Here is a 7,565-nt window from a genome sequence, read left to right as displayed (position 1 = left end):
AGCTGTGAAGGGCAGGGATGGTCCCACCAGATGTGATTGGGAGCCACATACCTCGTGGGGCCTCAGGAAGACCCTATGTGAGTCCCTCTGAGCCATGCCAGCCCCCAAGGGGGAAGCAGAGCAGTGGGTGTGTGTGTGCGCACAAGGGATGGGGCCTGGGTCTCCATTCCCCACTGTGATCTGCATCTGATGCCCGCTGGCTGGAGGATGAGCACTTGGGTGACATCCTTGAGTGACTAAAAGAGTTCACGAATCCTTACCTTGTTGGGCTATTGTAGAGACTCAGCAGGGTTACTAAGGGCTTTGCAAACTGTAAAGTGCTGTATGTATCATCTGGTACAGGCAGACAGGTCACTGCCAATTCCTGAGTTCACCTTGGGAAGGTGTGTGGGCTCTATTGAAGCCATGAACCGGAGGAGCACAGGGGCCGAGCTGCGCCCTGCAGAAGGGCTAGAGGTGGGGGGTGCTGCCTTCACCCCCAGGGGAACAAGTCCAGGCTGAGAACCCCTCAATTCCCTTGTGCTCCAGCTGGGAAAAATCACGTGGCAAACAAGATGTACTCATTTTTTTTTTGGAGACAGAGTTTCACTTTGTTGCCCTCGGTAGAGTGCCATGGTGTCATAGCTCCAGCAACCTCCAGCTCCTTGCCTCAGCCTCCCAAGTAGCTGGGACTACAGATGCCCACCACAATGCCTGGCTATTTTTTGTTGCAGTTTGGCTGGGGCGGCGCCCTATCCACTGACCCACAGGCGCCGCTCATTTTTTATTCTGCCAGGGAATGCAGTGATCAGGGGCTCAGGCTCTGGCTCAGACAGACCTGCATATGCATCTCGGCTGTGGCACTTGCTAGCTCTGGTAAGAAGGATATCCATGGGGTGCAGAGGGAGGAGGCCCAGAGGGGTCAGAGCCTGAGCCAGGGGAGCAGGTCACCCGTGGAGGGGTGAGAAGGGTGTCCACGTGGGTGGAGGAGTGGCCTAAAGGGGGTGTTAGAGTCTCAGCAACGAATGCAGGGGACCAGGTTGGAAGGAGGGTCTGGTGTGGGGCTCCTGGGCCCTGGGGGGGCAGGAGGATGTCCCTGTGTATGTTTGCATGGGAGGATACTGGACAAACTGGAAGCCCAGAATTTCTTTTTTGTTGTTGTTGTTGCAGTTTGGCCAGCACCAGGTTTAAACCTACCACCCTCAGTATATGGGACTGGCACCCTACCCACTGAGCCACAGGCTCCACCCCAAAGCCCAGAATTTCATACCAACAGGGAGAAAATGAAAATGAACCCTATGGTGTTAGATTGGATTTAAGGTATCAGTGTGAACCACGATGTAGATGTAAATGTGTATGTTATGTGTTTACTATGCCTCAATTTGTGTGCTTATACAACCCCCCCATATATATATATAAAGTTGACCCTTGAAACAATGCAGGGGTTAGAGGTTCTAACCCCTTGGGCAGCCAAAAATTTGCATATAACCTTTGACTCCCCCAAAACATAGCTATTGGTACCTACTAGTAGCCTTACTGATAACATACTCAACATATATTTTGTGTGTTATATGTATTATATACATATTCTTACAATAAAGAAAGCTAGAGAAGAGAGATATGATTAAGAAAATCATATGGAGGGCGGCGCCTGTGGCTCAGTGAGTAGGGCGCCGGCCCCATATGCCGAGGGTGGCGGGTTCAAACCCAGCCCCGGCCAAACTGCAAAAGAAAAATAGCCGGGCGTTGTGGCGGGCGCCTGTAGTCCCAGCTGCTCGGGAGGCTGAGGCAAGAGAATCGCGTAAGCCCAAGAGTTAGAGGTTGCTGGGAACCGTGTGACGCCACAGCACTCTACCCGAGGGCGGTACAGTGAGACTCTGTCTCTACAAAAAAAAAAAAAAGAAAATCATATGGAAGAGAAAATACATCTACAACTTACTCCATCTACACTTCATTGAGTGGAAACGGAGCATCACGGAGGCCTTCATCCTCGTCATCCACGTCGTCTACACACGGAGCAGGCGAGGCAGGAGGAGGAGGAAGAGGGGCTGGTCTTGCTGTCTCAGGGGTGGCAGAGGCAGAAAAAATCCATGGATAAGTGGACCCGTGCTGTTCATACCCATGTTGTTCAGGGTCAACTGCATGCACTTTGTGACCCCTCTGAAGGTCAAGTGCACACACTTCTTGCCCTGCGTCTCCCATTCCCCACCCCGCTGTGCACTGAAAGGGCCTGGGAGCAGTGACTCACTGGTAGTGGTGAGCACACCTGTCTTCCCATGTTGGTGTCTGTACACTGTTCCCCAGGAAAGGAACCAGGGCTCCTTGGTGCCATGGCTGCTTCCCGGGCCAGGGCAGAGAAAGAACAGAATGAGCCTGGAATATCTTCTCATGCCAAAAAGTCAGGAAATGCTAAAAAAAAAGAAAAAAAAATAGAGATATTGGGCTGGGTGCAGTGATGCCTGTAATCCTAGCACTCTGGGAGGCTGAGGCAGGAGGATCACCTAAGCTCAGGAGTTCAAGGCCAGCCTGAGCAAGAGCAAGACCCCATTTCTACTAAAAATAGAAAAAAAAAAAAATTTGCCCAGGGGCGGCGCCTGTAGCTCAGTGAGTAGGGCGCCGGCCCCATATGCCGAGGGTGGCGGGTTCAAACCCAGCCCTGGCCAAACTGCAACAAAAAAATAGCCGGGCGTTGTGGCGGGCGCCTGTGGTCCCAGCTGCTTGGGAGGCTGAGGCAGGAGAATCGCGTAAGCCCAAGAGTTAGAGGTTGCTGTGAGCCGTGTGACGCCACGGCACTCTACCCGAGGGTGGTACAGTGAGACTGTCTCTACAAAAAAAAAAAAAAATTTGCCCAGTGTGGTGGCAGGTGACTATGTCCCAGCTACTCAGAAGGATCACTTGAACCAAGGAGTTTGAGGTTGCTGAGAGCTAGGCTCAGGCCATGGTACTCTAGCCTTGGTAACAGAGCAAGACTCTATTAAAAAAAAAAAAAAAGAAAGAAATATGTTAAAATATCCTGGAGCTACTTGAAAAGGCAGCCACTAGCCAAATCTGGGACAATTTGCACATTACAATAAATAACAATAGAAATGGATTATAAGCCGTTGAATACCATAAGAAACCTCAAGTCTATACTGCTATAAATGAATGGGAATAAATTGGAAGTCTGACAAGCAATGGGATATTTACATAGTCTCGAAGTATCTCCTCACAAAATATTTATTACAAAGGGAGAAAGTAACTTTACAGCAGAGAAACTTGGCAGACCCCACCTTAATCAAATTTAACCTCATCACTAATGAAACAAATCCAGAGAACCCAGTAGGTGCCACCAGATCCAAATTCTACAAAATAAGTGAGCTATACTCTTCACGAGTGTCAAGGCTCTGAAAGGAAGTTCTGGGTAACAGGTGGAGACTGCAAGAGACCTGACAACGTCATGCAACTCAGGATACTGAACTGAGGCCTTTTTGTGACCAAGGGCAATGTTGGGATAGTTGGCAAAACTGGCCACAGGTGTGTGGACTGGAAGGTTGTAACATATCGATGCTAATTTCCAGATTGGATGGTTTTACTGCGGTGGGGAAATGTCCTTGCTGGTTGAAAGTAGGTCGGCAACTTATTCTTTAATGGTTCCAGAAAATAATTTGTTAGTATTTTTTTTTTTTTTTTTTTTTTTTTTAGTGACAGATTCTCACTTTGTTGCCCTCGGTAGAGTGCTGTGCCGTTACAGCTCACAGCAACCTCCAGCTCTTGGGCTTAAGCTATTCTCTTGCCTCAGCCTCCCAAGTAGCTGGGACTACAGGCACCTGCCACAACGCCCGGCTATTTTTTCATTGCAGTTTAGCCGAGGGCCATTTTGAACCCGCCACCCTCGGTATATGGGGCCAGCGCCCTACTCACTGAGCCATAGGTGCCGCTGAATAATTTGTTATTATTATACTTGCAAACTTTCTATACATTTGCAATTGTTTCCAAACTTAAAGTAATTATTAGTATAAAAAGAAATAGATAAAATAATGACAAATGCATTTCAAAAATGAGAGCGTTTGAGTGCAGTGCTTAGGCTGTGCATCCTAACATAGGATGTGCTCACCTAATGTCTATAATTATGCTGACGAGTGTCAAGCTTCCTGCGTCTGCTGGCCTTTTCTCTTTCCTAGCTCAAAAAACAACTGCCTCCAGGAAGTCCTCCAGGAAAATGTCGTGTGTAGTGGTGACTCTGGTCACCCAGCATCTTCCGGGTACTTATCTCCACCTTTGAATTCACAATGGCTTGTAGCACAGGAAGCGAACCAGGGGATTGGGTTGGACCAGATGACACCGCAGCCCTTCTTCAGCCCTAACCTTCCAGCATCCTCTCATCTGGGTGTTCACCTCTTCCTGGGAACAGGCGCCTTCTCAGAACTCATTCTCCAAGATCAAGTCCGTTCCTATCACTTCTGTCCTCAATTTGCAGCAAATCTGGTTCATTGAGTCCAGGGCTGTTCTGGCACTGGCTCAGCAGAAGGCCTTGTCTTCTTTCTGCATTTCCAGGGAACACGATTTCAAAAGTGCGTCCCTCTACTCACACACTTCCACCCGCTCACTTTCTTGCTAGTTCAGTTATTCTTTGAGGGGAACTGTGCCCCCCATATCTGGGCCAGGCCCCAGGCTGGGTGCTTTGCCCACATCAGCTCATTCACGCTCACACCGCTCAATGGGGTGGCTCTGGCAGCAGCTCCATTTTACAGATGGGCAGACAGTGGCGTGGAGAGACGTCAGGAAGAAAACTTCATGGCAAGTTCTCAGGCGCTGTGCTGGCAGCTTTATTTACATTTTCTCAGTTACCCTCTGGGTCACGGTGTGAGGTCCATGTTATTCTAATTTTTTAAATAGACCTGAGACTTATACAATTTGGTGGCGGTAGTAGGGTCTTTAAGAAAAAGAATACAGAACTATCTTATTATATAAAACCCCACTCCCCTGATCCCCAAGCAGATGAGCCCATTGCTAGGGTCCCTCCCAGGGCCTTGGAGAGGTCTTGAAGTTTAAGGTCCCTTGGCTTCCTGGTAAACCCACCCATGGTCAAGTTACTACACCTTGACCTAGGTCCCTCAGCTGGTAAGGAAGATATGACCCCATTTCCTGGGTGAAACTTCCCTCTCCTCTGTCCCTTTTCCCTGCGTCAGGTCCACTTTCTGAATCTTGCTACACTCCCAGGGAGTGCTGGAGGAGGGGCTCCGTCTGGCTTTGGCGTGGGGATGGGGGTTAGAAGCCCAAGACCTTGGCTGGGCTTCAGAATCATCTTGGGGGCTTCTCAAGAATGCATATGCCTTGGCACTCAGCCCCTCACATTCAGATTTAGTGGGTCTGGGTTGGGAATCTGGATTTTCAGTAGGTCTCCAGGTCAGGTGGATGAAGTCACCCTTTTGGGACCCACCCCTCCTGCCCTGTGAGCTTTGTCTGGCTCCCTCCCAGGCTGGGCTTGGCACTGGGGGCAGAGGCTTGTGTTTAACGTGCTGTGGGTTGAGCAGGCCTCACTCCTTAAGTATGCAATTAGCATCCTCGAGAACAATGCCCCACTTTTAACCATTACCCTCCAAGCCTGGCAGGTAATTTGTTGCTTCTTTCACTGCAGTAATAAGCTCTGGCTTGGGAACAGGGAGAGGAGCTCGTTTTTTCCTCCGGTATTCCCGACACCTGCTTGGGGTGGGGTTTGGGGCACTGTGGGAGAGTAGAAGACACTGAATGCCGTCTGGTGAGATCGAGAGCATTTCCTGGGACAGGCTGCTGCTGGCAGGATCCAGAAAGAGGCTGGACTTTGGCCAGGTGCTGGGGATATTATGGTAGACAGGGTAGACACCATTCATGCCCTCAGGAAGCTTGCAGTCTGTCGGTGACCAATAAGTACAGAAGCCACTGTACCCATAGAGACAAATGTGCTAGTGGACCAGAGAGGCCCCAAGTCAGCTGGGTGGGGGCAGGAATCAGAGCAGGCTGCCCAGGAGGAGACAATTTCTCCATTGAGCCCTGAAGGATGAGTAGAGGGGCCAGGTGAAGGGGGTGGAGGTGGGACGTATAGACCAGTTTCTTGTTGCAAGGGACAACTTGTGGGAAGACCAGTGAGGCTGGAGTGTGAACCAGGCCTCATCTTCTGTGCCAGTGAGGGCTTGGGCCCCATCTCAACAGTGAGCTGTGGCTGATTATATTTTCCAAAGATGTCTGCAACACTATCTCCCATTCCACTCGCTGTTCTTACAACATGACCTTGACACTCCTCCCATCCAGTACTCGGGTCTATGTCCCTTTCTCTTGAACCTGGGGGAATTTTTTTTTTTTTTAGAGACAGAGTTTCATTTTGTTGCCCACAGTAGAGTGCCGTGGCATCACAGCTTACAGCAACCTCTAGCTCTTGAGCTTAGGCGATTCTCTTGCCTCAGTCTCCCGAGTAGTTGGGACTACAGGTGCCCACCACAACACCGAGCTATTTTTTTGTTGCAGTTTGGCTGGGGCTGGGTTAGAACCCGCCACCCTCAGTATATGGGACCAGAGCCCTACTCACTGAACCACAGGCACGGCCCGAACCTGGGGGATCTTTGTGTATGACGGATGCTTTGTGTGTATAATGGAGCTTTGTGTGTGATGCTCTGTGATCTCAAAGCTTAGGTTATAAAAATGCCTTTATCTCTTGCTTTCTTGGAATTGTCTCTCTTTGAACCTGACCTCCACCCTGTGAGGAAGCCCAATCTAGTCCACACAGAGAGACCACATAGACCATGTCTAGGTCTTCCAGCCAAGAGCCCTGCGGACATTCCACTGACAGCCAGCATCAACAGCCAGACACATGAAGAGTAAGCTTCCAGATAAGTCCAGCACATCGAGTCTTTCCAGCTGAGGCTCTGAACATCATGGAGCAAAGTCAAGCCACCCCCTAGGTGCCCTGTCTGAATTCTTGGCCTCTAGGCTGAGCATAAAAGGGTTGAGGCCACTAAGTTTTGAGGGGTTTGTTAGCCAGCAATAGTAACTGGGACAGATGGTGAGCAGCCAAAGGACGTAAACAGGGAGCAGCATGGCTGGAGGGATGTTTGGGTGGAGAGTAGATGGGGGGCGCTGAGACTATAAATGGGGGGTGGTCATTAGATAAACCAAATTTGAAATCTCAGCACCTCGGAGCTGAGAGCTCCTAGGCCATTTGTCCAACCACCTGCATTGTGAGAATCCCCCCATATTGTGCCAAATGACTTTCAGCCCCCTGCCTGGGCACTTCCAGTGACAGAATGCTCATACCACACCACCAGGTGGCCCTGGCTTCTGTTCCACAACTCTGAGTGTCACGAAGTTCCTTATTGGGTCCATTTGAAATCTGCTTCCCAGATGCACACCCGTGTTAGAGGCTGTTCCATCCTCTGAATTCTCATGAGCTTCTCTTCTCCCATTCTACCCCTTAAGAATTTGATAATGGTGACCAAATAGTATACTCTTCTACAAAATTATTGGTTCCAAATTGGGCCTGGTGGCTCACACTATAATCCCAGCGCTTTGGGAGGCCGAGGTAGGAGGATCGCTTCAGGCCAGGAGTTGAGACCAATCTAAGCAACATAGTGAGT

The sequence above is a fragment of the Nycticebus coucang genome, chromosome 22 (genome assembly GCF_027406575.1).
Source record: "Nycticebus coucang isolate mNycCou1 chromosome 22, mNycCou1.pri, whole genome shotgun sequence".
NCBI classification, from domain to species: Eukaryota; Metazoa; Chordata; class Mammalia; order Primates; family Lorisidae; genus Nycticebus; species Nycticebus coucang.
Note: the sequence above shows the minus strand (reverse complement) of the source record.